This window comes from Balaenoptera borealis, assembly GCF_965194805.1.
Source record: "Balaenoptera borealis genome assembly, chromosome: 2".
Taxonomy (NCBI): domain Eukaryota; kingdom Metazoa; phylum Chordata; class Mammalia; order Artiodactyla; family Balaenopteridae; genus Balaenoptera; species Balaenoptera borealis.
In genome coordinates, this window is record NC_138867.1 from 149,359,428 (window position 1) to 149,373,052 (window position 13,625).

The following is a 13,625-nucleotide window of genomic DNA, read 5'->3' on the forward strand; positions in this document are numbered from 1 at the left end:
TCTGTATGGATTGCTAGAGATGCAGTAGTGACCAAGAAATGTTCCCTGCTCTAAAGAATCTCCCAGTATGATAATAAAGAGGTGACAAATTAGTGATTTATATTAGAGCACAGGGCATAGCTTCTGGACCAATTAGAGGGAGTGCTGGCCTGGCCTAGTTTCTGGGAGGCAGTCCAGCAAGTAAGATAAAGCTTCTTGGAGCACCTAAGCTCAGAACGAGAGGATAAATAGAAGTTAGCCAACCTTGGGGGTGTTGAAGAGAGGTGCTCCATGCGGTATTTGAGCTGCTCATTGCGCAAGTGCCTTTTATTCTGGCACTCTGCACTTTGGGGAAGAAATGACAGGGACAGACAGTCCAGGAGGCCTTGACCAGATTAGGGAATGATAGATACTCTTCTGCATTCTTGTTTGAATTACATTTGATCGCATACATTTCTCACCACTGAGCCCATACACACACTCGGTAAAGACTGTCACTGTGTCATAAGCTTTATGTGCATTATCTCCTTTACTTCACCAACCCTACCAAAGTAGATATTACCTCCATTTTACAAGAGTTGAAACAGACACACATGAAGGTTCAGCTGTTTTCCCAGGGTTACTTGGCTAACAGTAGTTCCGTCAGAAATTGAATCCAAAGTATTTTCACTCTAAAGCTAATTCTCTCACCTCAAACTGGATTCCTATTGTCTTATTCCCATTATAGTGCTTTAGATCCATAAATGCTCTTATTTCTTTGCTTGTGGAGTGTATTTAGTACTTGGAGGCTCTGCTCTGTGGATGAAAGGAACAGGTCACCTTTCCTTTGTGCCTGCCATCTGCAGGATATGCATACATGAAAGGCCCATCTTATGTCACTCATTCCTTGTTTCAAGTGACTCTTGACTGGGTCCCACAGTGCTCACTGACTCAGTCAATTCTATTGGACTTTTGACAGAGATTTTCCTATTAGTTGGTAAAACACACTCCAGACATTCCAGTTTTGCTTTTTCAAAATGAAGGAGTGAAAGTAAGGAGTTAGTTCAGAATGAAAAGACTCTCCTTCCATTCAGTAGAAGGGAGAACCAGAAGGAGTGTGGGGAAAGGGGCAGACATGAGGCAGGTGGCAGGCGTGCTTGCCCCTAGAAAGAGGGGTAGACAGAGGGTATAGTTTCTGGTTCTAATTCCTAATTCTGGGTTCTTATGAGGAAAGATGAACTTTGTGTCTTTAGTTTTGTGACCTACTCTTTTAACTTTTATACACACACATACACACACATTGTTGGGAGGTGGAGTGGGCTTTTGTTTGCTAAAAAACCCAGTGAATTCTAAACACCTGATTAAAAAATGAAACCTGCATTTGGCATCACAAAGAACCATAAGATGGTTTCATTGAATTTTTCTTTAAAAACTTCAGTACACAGGTGAGTGTACAGACGGGCAGTTCTATACTTCGTTTCTATTGGCAGTGGTTCTACAAGAGGAATTGATTCCATGGCTCCTAAAACCTTTGTTAATATTCACTTGAAGAGAAAATCCAGCAGAATCACGCTTTTTTTTTTTTGTGTGTGATGGTTGATGCATACTAGATGAACATTCTTTCATCAAATACTCATGTTTAAAAAGTGGATCTGTCACATAAGTTAAATATGTATGGAGAGAAAAAAAGAGAAAGGGGGACAAAAAAATTACAACATTTTAAAATTGTAATTGAAGAATAAGTCAATTTATATTATGATCAGAGATTAGTTTAAAAAATGAACTCAAAAGTAGTTCACCCTTAAGTAATTACAGCATTTCAAAGAGAAAGAACATCCAGTTCTGGTAAATTACCTTGGGCTCAAGATCCATATTCTTTATTTCTACCTGATCTTCAGTGTCTGAAACAATCATGTTCCCATGTGACTCAATTTTTTCAACAGACATCTCAATATATAACTGGAGATTTCCTTTTCCGTTTCATAATATCTCATTATGTTTTCTATAGGAGTTTTCTTAGTAGTCTGATTTATTGATAAAGTAGTTTTGCTGATTACCAAAATTGCCAGTAGTATTTTTTGCTCCCATTTCAAGTAAATAAACCCTTAAAAAATTATTCTGAATCTGGACTGAGAAAGCTGAGGAAAAATCTGCAGTTACTATTTTATGTTTGTTTTGTATCACACATTGTAGAGTGCTAAGAGAAGAGCAAATGCTTTAATTAAAAGGAACAATTTTCTTAGGAAAAACAATTGCTGTGTTTGCTAACCGAAGTGAATGTGTTGCATAGCCAAACTGGGGCTTTAATATATGCCAGCTTTTTAAACACCAGCTGAACCAGTGGTACTTGTGACTGTATATTTATTCAGTGTAATTGATAAAAATGTTTAATTAAATATTATGAAGGGTAATTCTCTAACTTTTCTTATCAGACAAATTGAAACCACGAGCTTCTGATATTATTCTTGTATAATTAAACAAAAACACCCAAAGAACAGAAAAGCCATGCTGCCAAAGTTCAAGGGGTTTTAAACCACTTTTTTTTTTAATATTAATGAATATTTATTTAACAAATACATTTTTTTAAACATCTTTATTGGAGTATAGTTGCTTTACAGTGGTGTGTTCGTTTCTGCTTTATAACAAAGTGAATCAGCTATACGTATACTAAACCACTTTTTTATTTTAATAGATTTTTTTTTAAAGAGTAAGAGGGTTTTTTGTTTTTGTTTGTTTGTTTGTTTTATAAATTTTATTTATTTATTTTGGCTGCGTTGGATCTTCGCTGCTGCCCAGGGTCTCTCTATAGTTGCGGGAGCAGGGGCTACTCTTCATTGTGGTGCGTGGGCCTATCACCGCGGTGGCCTCTCCTGCCGCGGAGCATGGGCTCCAGGCACAAGGGCTCAGTAGATGTGGCCCGCAGGCTCTAGAGAGCAGGCTCAGTAGCCGTGGTTCACGGGCTTAGTTGCTCTGCAGCATGTGGGATCCTCCTGGACCAGGGCTCGAACCCGTGTCCCCTGCATTGGCAGGTGGACTCCCAACCACCACACCACCAGGGAAGCCCTTTAATAGATCTTTATTGGAGTATAATTGCTTCACAATACTGTGTTAATTTCTGTTGTACACCAAAGTGAATCAGCAATATGCATACATATGTCCCCATATCCCCTCCTTCTTGAGCTCCCTCCCATCCTCCCTACCCCACCCCTCTAGGTCAAAGCAAAACACCAAGCTGATCTTCCTGTGCTATGCTGCTGCTTCCCACTAGCCAACTATTTTACATTCTGTAGTGTATATATGTTGATGCTACTCTCACTTCGCCCCAGTTTTCCCCTCCCACCCCATGTCCTCAAGTCCATTCTCTATGTCTACATCTTTATTCCTTCCCTGCAACTAAGTTCATCAGTATCAGTTTTTTTTTTTTTAGATTCCACATATATGTGTTAGCATACGGTATTTGTTTTTCTCTTTCTGACTTCACTCTATATGACAGACTCTAGGTCCATCCACCTCACTACAAATAACTCAATTTCGTTTATTTTTATGGCTGAGTAATATTCCATTGTATATATGTGCCACATCTTCTTTATCCATTCATCTGTTGTTGGACACTTAGGTTGCTTCCATGTCCTGGCTATTGTAAATAGAGCTGCAAAGAACATTGTGGTACATGACTCTTTTTGAATTATGGTTTTCTCAGGGTATATGCCCAGTAGTGGGATTGCTGGGTGGTATGGTAGTTCTATGTTTAGTTTTTTAAGGAACCTCCATATGGTTCTCCATAGTGGCTGTATCAATTTACATTCCCACCAACAGTGCAAGAGGGTTCCCTTTTCTCCACACCCTCTCTAGCATTTATTGTTTGTAGATTTTTTGATGATGGCCATTCTGACCGGTATGAGGTGATACCTCATTGTAGTTTTGATTTGCATTTCTCTAATGATTAATGATGTTGAGCATCCTTTCATGTGTTTGTTGACAATCTGTATATCTTCTTTGGAGAAATGTCTATTTAGGTCTACTGCCCATTTTTGGATTGGGTTGTTTGTTTTTTTGATATTGAGCTGCATGAGCTGCGTGTAAATTTTGGACATTAATCCTTTGTCAGTTGCTTCATTTGCAAATATTTTCTCCCATTCTGAGGGTTGCCTTTTCGTGTTGTTTATGTTTTCCTTTGCAGTGCAAAAGCTTTTAAGTTTCATTAGGTCCCATTTGTTTATTTTTGTTTTTATTTCCCATTTCTCTAGGAGGTGGGTCAAAAAGGATCTTGCTGTGTGATTTATGTCATAGAGTGTTCTGCCTATGCTTTCCTCTAAGAGTTTTATAGTGTCTGGCCTTACGTTTAGGGCTTTAATCCATTTTGAGTTTATTTTTGTTTATGGTGTTAGGGAGTGTTCTAATTTCATCCTTTGACATGTAGCTGTCCAGTTTTCCCAGCACCACTTATTGAAGAGGCTGTCTTTTCTCCATTGTATATTCTTGTCTCCTTTATCAAAAATAAGGTGACCATATGTGTGTGGGTTTATCTCTGGGCTTTCTGTCCCATTCCGTTGATCTATATTTCTGTTTTTGTGCCAGTACCATACTGTCTTGATTACTGTAGCTTTGTAGTATGGTCTGAAGTCGGGGAGCCTGATTCCTCCAGCTCCATTTTTCTTTCTCAAGATTGCTTTGACTATGCGGAGTCTTTTGTGTTTCCACACAAATTGTGAAATTTTTTGTTCTAGTTCTGTGAAAAATGCCATTGGTAGTTTGATAGGGATTGCATTGAATCTGTAGATTGCTTTGGGTAGTATAGTCATTTTCACAATGTTGATTCTTCCAATCCAAGAACGTGGTATATCTCTCCATGTTTGTATCATCTTTAATTTCTTCCATCAGTGTCTTATAGTTTTCTGCATACAGGTCTTTTGTCTCCTTAGGTAGGTTTATTCCGAGGTATTTTATTCTTTTTGTTGTAGTGGTAAATGTGAGTGTTTCCTTAATTTCTCTTTCATATTTTTCATCATTAGTGTAAAGGAATGCAAGAGATTTCTGTGCATTAATTTTGTATCCTGCTACTTTACCAAATTCATTGATTAGCTCTGGTATTTTTCTGGTGGCGTCTTTAGGATTCTCTATGCATAGTATCATGTAATCTGCAAACAGTGACAGTTTTACTTCTTCTTTTCCGATTTGGATTCCTTTTATTTCTTTTTCTTCTCTGATTGCTGTGGCTAAAACTTCCAGAACTATGTTGAATAAGAGTAGTGAGAGTTGGCAACCTTGTCTGGTTCCTGATCTTAGTGGAAATGGCTTCAGTTTTTCACCATTGAGAATGATGTTGGCTGTGGGTTTGTCATATATGGCCGTTGTTATGTTGAGGTAGGTTCCCTCTATGCCCATTTTCTGGAGAGTTTTTTATCATAAATGGGTGTTGAATTTTGTCAAAAGCTTTTTCTGCATCTATTGAGATGATCATGTGGTTTTTATTCCTTAATTTTTTAATGTGGTGTATCATATTGACTGATCTTGCGTATACTGAACAATCCTTGCATCCCTGGGATAAATCCACTTGATCATGGTGTATCATCCTTTTAATGTGTTGTTGGATTCTGTTTGCTAGTATTTTGTTCAGGATTTTTGCATCTGTGTTTATCAGTGATATTGGTGTATAGTTTTCTTTCTTTTGTGATTTTTTTTTTCTGGTTTTGGTATCAGGGTGATGGTGGCTTTGTAGAATGAATTTGGGAGTGTTTCTCCCTCTGCAATTTTTTGGAAGAGTTTGAGAAGGATCGGTGTTAGCTCTTCTCGGAATGTTTGATAGAATTCGCTTGTGAAGCCGTCTGGTCCTGGACTTTTGTCTGTTGGAAGATTTTTATTTTTTATTTGTTTTATTTCTCTTTTTGTTTATTTATTTTTGACTGCATTGGGTCTTTGCTGCTGCACACGGGCTTTCTCTAGTTGTGGTGAGTGGGAGCTACTCTTTATTGTGGTGTGTGGGCTTCTCATTGTGGTTGGTTCTCTTTTTGTTGAGCATGGGGTCGAGGTGTGCAGGCTCAGTAATTGTGGCACACGGGCTTAGTTGCTCCATGGCATGTGGCATCTTCCCAGACCAGGGATCAAACGCATGTCCCCTGCATTGGTAGGTGGATTCTTAACCACTGCGCCACCAGAGAAGTCCCAAGATTTTTAATTATGGTTTCAATTTCATTACTTGTGGTAGGTCTGTTTATATTTTCTAATTCTTCCTGGTTCAGTCTTGGAAAATTGTACCTTTCCTAGAATTTGTCCATTTCTTCATGGTTGTACATTTTATTGGTATAGAGTTGTTTGTAGTAGTCTTTTATAATCCTTTGTATTTCTGCGGTGTCAGTTGTGATTTCTCCTTTTTCATTTCTAATTTTATTGATTTGCATCCTCTCCCTTTTTTTCATGATGAGTCTGGCGAAGGGTTCATCAATTTTGTTTATCTTCTCAAAGAACCAGGTTTTAGTTTTATTGATCATTGCTATTGTTTTTTTTTCTTTTCTATTTCATTTATTTCTGATCTGATCTTTATGATTTCTTTCCTTCTACTGACTTTGGTTGTTCTTTGTTCTTCTTTCTCTAGTTGTTTAAGTGTAGGGTTAGATTGTTTATTTGAGATTTTTCTTCTTTCTTGAGGTGAGATTGAATTGCTGTAAACTTCCCTCTTACAACTGCTTTTGCTGTGTCCCATAGATTTTTGGTTGTCATGTTTTTGTTGTCATTTGTTGCTATGTATTTTTTAATTTATTCTTTGATTTCTTAAGTGATCTCTTGGTTATTTAGTAGTGCACTGTTTAGCCTCCATGTATTTGTGTGTTTTACAGTTTTTTCCTGTAATTGATTTCCAGTCTCATAGCATGGTCAGAAAAGATGCTTGATGCGATTTGAATTTTCTTAAATTTTCCGAAGCTTGATTTGTGACCCAAGATGTGATCTGTCCTGGAGAATGTTCCATATGCACTTGAGAAGAAAGTGTATTCTGCCACATTTGGGTGGAATGTTCTACAAATATCAATTAAATCTATCTGGTCTATTGTGTCATTTAAAGCTTGTGTTTCCTTATTTATATTCTGTTTGGATGATCTGTCCATTGGGTAAGAGGGGTGTTAAACCACTTTTGTTTGTAAAGCACTGGATAGTAATTGCCCATCTTGTTTCTTGTAACTGCCCTCCCTCTCTTTCTTTCTCCCATCATTATGTATCTATATGTGATAAGAATTGAAGAAAATATGGACTTTTCATCAAAGGGTTTTTGGACTAACTGCAGAGTATTGATTATCTGATAAATAACACAGATAATAAATGCATAGGGAAGAAGGAAGTAAATTATATTCTCAAACTGATGGGGGAAACTCTATTCGAAGCGATTCATGTTTTAAAAGTTTCCTGATTAAACAAATAGACTGCACTGTTGACTTTATTTTAATTTCTTTGCTTCTTCAAGAGAGGGTGGATATTTTACTAGTAGTCAAACTTTAAATTGGCCTCACGTCTCAGCGTTAGCCATATATCATAGCCATATCATCCTCAGGATAAATATTTATTTCTGCACTTGTATATTTTAGCAAGTGAGCATTAAATACTCTTCCAAAGGTATTTAATTCTTTGACAGAGTAATTTGCACAAGTGTTCAAATGTCTAACAGCTAAAAACAGCTGTACCCTGATCCTTCCCAACCAACTTCCTGCTGCTACATCGCTTTCAGAAAAATTACTTTAATCCAGTTTAGCTGTTTCATCTGGGATTTACCTCCATGTCTTTTAAAAACATGGTTATCCTGCATACCTATTTATTTATTTATTTAGTTAGTTATTTATATTTTTGCTGCGTTGGGTCTTCATTGCTGTGCGCGGCCTTTCTGTAGTTGTGGTGAACGGGGTCCACTCTTCATTGTGGTGCGCAGGCTTCTCACTGTGGTGGCTTCTCTTGTTGTGGAACACAGGCTCTAGGCGCATGGGCTTCAGTAGTTGTGGCACGCAACAAACTTCTTTGTTAAAGAAGTTTCTTCTGTGGGCTAGAGAGCCACCCAGGAGTGACAGTTTACCTGACTCACTTGTTAGCTGTGCACCTTATGCAGTTATGTAACTTCTTTGTGTTATAGTTTCCTCATCTGTAAAAGGAGAATGATCACAGTGCCTTCCTCATTAGAATGTTAGGAAGATTCAATAGCTCTGGCCTCTTAGTAGGGGTTCATTGTATAAAAGCTACTATTATTATTATTTGTTCTCTATTCCCCAGGTGAAATAATACTGATAATATTAGTAGTTGTCATTTGGTGATCTGTTAGGTAAATTTTGCTACTAACTTCCACTATCTATTCAATCCTCCCACCATGGGCAAGTAAATATTATCTCCATTTTGCAGATAAAGAAGCAGAAGTTTATCTAGGTTAAGAAGCCTCTCTAAGCTCACAAAGGTAAGTGAATCAGGATTTGAATCTAGAGAGTTTAATTCTGAGATGTCTGATTCTCAATCAGGCTGCTCTTCTCCGACTTGGATCCTCCCATTGCTGGGCTGGGAATGAGTTTCAGGTGTGCTGAAGGGCTTCCTTCAGTCCTGGGAGGAACTTTTACTTCAGTGTGCCCCTCAAGTAGTTTTATATGTGTATGTATGTGTATACTGTGAACATAAAACTGTGGGAAAGGAGAGTGGTAGGCGCTCAGAAGATGCTGGTGAATTGAAGAAAGAGATAAACTTGTTTTAAAGATTTTTGATTGGAAAGACTTCCATTCTCATCTCCTACCAGTGCCCACCATTTACTCCATCCTTCAGCCCCATGAAGCAGTCTGTGCACTTGACAAATATTCCCTCCATCACATATGCCCCTCTCCATTTGATTCTTTTCTACCTGCCCAGGATCTACTTTTGCTCATGGGACAGAGTGGGATTTGTGAAATAGGTATTTCATTAAGTAGTGACTCTTCCCCTAGACAAAGAGAGCCACTCTAAAGTTCAGCCATGCTCCCACACAGTTTTTGCATACCTGGGTTGTGATTTTCATCACTTTGGCAGAAACTGGCCCTGTAATGGTCAGGTCTGCTGGACTGCAGGCTCCTTCAGGATGCAGTAGTTTAGCTTTTTGTCTCTATTCCCTTAAATGTGGTTTGAGACCCATATTATCCTCATCAGTGTCTGCTACTTTAATGGAAGCAAAATCTTTAAGATAGTCAAATTATTGTTTTTAGTTTGAAACCTTTTCTTTGGATTAGGAAGATGGAACATGAGTTTTGGACGCCATTTACAGTATTTATGGTTTGCAAGTTCTATTTTGATGGCAGTATTGTATTTTTGACAAGTAGAAAACTGTAACAAACTTTTTAAAGGCTGTGAGATGTGAATTAAACAGTCTAGGGTACCCATCAAAATCTAGATGTAAATTTTGCTTGAGACTGATTATTTTTTAATTGATAACTTGGTCTTGTGAGTGTTGTTGAAGCTCACATATACAAAGAAAGAAGAATACAAATGCAAGTGATCTGTGAATGATTTGACAACTTTCCAGCATTACAGAGATTGGAGTATTTAAATTCTTCCTTCACATTCCAGTGGTTTCTTAATCACCCATGGTATGAAAGACTTTCTTAGACTTCTACTGAAGCAGGTCTGATTAGGGAAGGAGGATTTTTACATATTCTGAGACATCTTAAAATATACAAGGTTAGTTATCCAGGAAATTATTGTCTGGGAGTAGGATTCTATTTGATGGTTTTGATTTATAATCACTGGACCTTATATAGAAAAGAAGGATATTCGAAGAATACCAAGATGTGATGAACATGATTTGAAGATTTTTGAGTGGAAAAAGGTTTTCATTCTATTAAAAGAAAAAAGAAGAGAATTGTAATCTTGAAATGTCCTGTGGCCTGCTGATATATTTTTTCCCTGTCTTTGTTATCATCAGCGTTTCTTAATATGTTTTCTTTTTACATTGCAATAACTCCTGGAATTTTAATATTCTAATCAAAGTTAGTGGTGTCCTACTGAAAGGAGACAAATGAACAGCTAAAGTTGCAGCATCACCATTCAGAAACCTCATTGTATTTATAAGGAGCTTTAAAAAAAAAAACAGGCTCTGAGATCTGACAGATTCAAGAGTCGTTTCTTTCCTCTTTATTTCTTCCTTTATTAAGCTAACTTGCTCATGAATTATAGCTATTTTAGTAAATTTCCTATTGATGGTGTATTAGTCATTTTTAATGAAATTTTCTTTCTGTGTGAGCCAGTTTGACCATAGTTCCATCACCATAGCAACCAGTTGTTGGTATTAATAGTGCCAGAGTCATGGATTTTATTCCCAAAATTGACCCCTTAATATTACACTATTTTAGGCTTTCAGGTACATCCAGGCCAGTGTTTTCCAAGTGCATGTTTCAACAGAAACCCTGAAAGGTACTGTAAATGAATTCATCAAATACCCCTGGTATTTGGGGTAGAAGGAGCATACCACCCACAGACTTTTCAAAGTGTGGACTATAGACTTATATTCCTATTTATAGGCCTATAAATACTTGACATGCTGTTAAAAGTGCAGATTTGGGGACCATTAAGCTGACCTAATGAATTAGAATCTTTGGGAGTTCTAGAAACTACATGTCAAGCAAGTAAACCAAGTCTAGTCTGCTTACTGTGGGACACCAGAAATAATAGCATTTTCACTTATGGAGGGCAGCAGGTCATCATTAAATCTGTTTGTTATAAATAGCTGATTTTCAAATGCTTTCTTCAAACCCCAGTGGTTTCTTACTCATCTGTGGAATAAAGACTTTTCTAGACTTTTAATTTTTTATCATATTAAAAAACACATAACGTGAGATCTACCCTCTTAACAAAATTTGAAATGTACACCATAGCCTTGTGAACTCTGACAGCAATGTTGTACAGCCAATCACTAGAACGTTTTCATCTTCAATGACTGAGACTTTATACCTATTGAACAGCCACTCCCGACTCCCACTAGATTATCTTAGGCTTTTGATAGAGCAGTTCTTTTTTTTTTTTAACTTTTATTGGAGTATAGTTGCTGTACAATGTTGTGTTAGTTTCTGCTATACAGCAAAGTGAATCAGGTATACATATACATATATCCACTCTTTTTTAGATTCTTTTCCCATATAGGTCATTACAGAATATTGAGCAGAGTTCCCTGTGCTATTCAGTAAGTCTTTATTAGTTACCTTGTAGTAGTGTGTATATGTCAATCCCAATCTCCCAATGTATCCCTCCCCACCCCCCTTACTCCCTGGTAACCATAAGTTTGTTTTCTACATCTGTGACTCTATTTCTGTTTTGTAAATAAGCACTTCTGGTCAGAGAAGAGGGATTCTCTTCGTTCCATTCAAATACACAAAATGTCAAAAATTCAAAAGTATATTTAATTCAGTGGTCCAGTCAGATAGGCACAGACACATTTGTACTTTACTTTCGTACTATTTTTTTCACCAATGTTACCTGCTTGAAAGTTGTGTAGCACGTGGAAAGGATCAGAATGAATGACAGAATCTACAACTTAGAGTCAGTTTAAGAATCAGAAGAAAAGCACGTGAGTTGTGAGTTATTGTTTCTTTTGTGTAGCACAGTAGACAAGTGATAGAGAAATCTAGACAAGTAATAACACCTGATATTTAATATGGATTCATCCTTCTCTGAGGACACATTTTCATTGTTTCCTTAACCTGGGTAGATGCATGGTTATAATCTGTTTGGGGGCAGCCAGCAGCTGTGGTCCCTAATAAACATACATAATTTGCTTCATTTCTGTTCAGGCTTTTACAAATGTACCCGATGATATGGCAACAAACAAATAGCAAATGACTATCAATTAAACATATACAAGACACTGCTGGTAACTGAGTAGGTTATAAATATAATCTTTATACTTCAGAGACAAACAATGTATATTTTCTCTGGGTTATTCCACTTATAAAGGTTGTGTTAGGATCAAAGCTCAGATTTTTCTGAAACCAAATGCAAGTCTACATCATGGGGTTGTATCTTTTGGAAAGAGATACAGGGAGGGAGGGAGAAAGGGAGAAAGGAAAAGAGACCATCCATTAAACAATGCTTTTTGGAATTGAAGTTTAGACACCTTAGAAGGAACATATTGACCTTTCCCTCCTTTTTTTTTTTTCATGCAAATCAAAGCAATGGGCAAGGAACACATTATAAATCCAGCAAGTACACAATATGAACATAGATTTCACAACCCTTTTGAAATTGAAGACTTGAGGGGTCATTGCTTTGTCACTTTTCAGTCACAGAGAATAATCTCTTCATTTCCACCCCTTTGAACCTTTAGTTTTAGACACATGTGCAGAGAATTCTGCTAAATTATAAGGGCAAGTCATTTTAAAGGTTAAAGGATGAGATACAGTTAGCCTCTAAATTCAGACCTGATTATTGAAGTCAGATTATCCTTTGGTTTAGAACAATGTAACCAGACATTTTAATGTATAAGTGTGTTCACTGGTGGACAATTAGAGTTGTCAGTTAAGCCGTCAATTGAAGAGGCAGGTTAAACTGAAATTGGTAGTGTCTTTCTGACCTTGTGCTTAGAAACATCTCTCTGGAAATACAATCGTGAGTTTTGAATTGGTGAGGGAAGTAGCAGAATCTAATTATGGCTAAAGTACCACTGCCTGCATTCTTTTCGTATACATCACAAACAACTGACCCATGAAATGATGGATACTGGATAGATATTCTAGAAAGGCATCAGTAATTGGTACTCAGGTAACCAAGAGGATCAAGCAATTTTTGTAGCCTATAATATGTTTTTGAAATAGAGTCCTGGTTGGGAAGAAAGAAGGATAAAAGAAAACATTGTTTTTTTTACCTTTATCCCTCTCCCATTTTATATGCATGTTTCTGAAATCTGCAAGGAGAATTCTGGTTCTCACCTGAGCATGAAAATAGCAGCTTCCTATCTCATGGCTAATTAGTCATTTTTAATGATCTCTACTCACTCTGAGACTCTTTGTCCAAAGCGCCTGCCACCATGGCAACCAGTTACTTAAAAACTGCATTAGGCTAAAAACAAACATTTGTGTGGGAAGAAAACTGTTTTTTTCTTTCAAATTTGTATTTAATTGAATGAGTGGTAATGGCAGGTGAGATGAGAGATAATTAACCCATACTATCAAGAGTTTCTGGGAGTAAAGACCCGGGTGAAGCATTCCTGGTTCAACCTCAACCTGCAAATAGCAACTAGGGATGTATGAATTCCAAGACAAGCAAGAGAACAAAGGCAGGGTCTTTACATGGGTGTGGTCAGCTAATTTGGGGATGAAAAACAGTCAACATTTTGATCCAAGTCATTACTGAAGATTAGTAGTAATAAGTTCTCTTGTTCAGAAGACAGTTATTCTTAGTAATTAGATATCCTGATAGCATTTAATTTTGCACTTTGGCTTATCTATAAGGAATGGTTTATATTCTTAAGAATGGCAAATGTGAAAATGGATATGAGGGAAAAATTATTAAAGATGGGTAGATTCATTAATGATACTATCAATAGTTCCCACTCTAAAACCTTATTAATTTTTCCTCTTTCCCCTTTTTCTAAAATACTGTATTTTGCTCCTTTACAACCTCGCAATTAATTGGGGCAGGAGGATAGTTCTCTCTACTACATGTAAAGTTATGTCCAAAAACATGTTAGT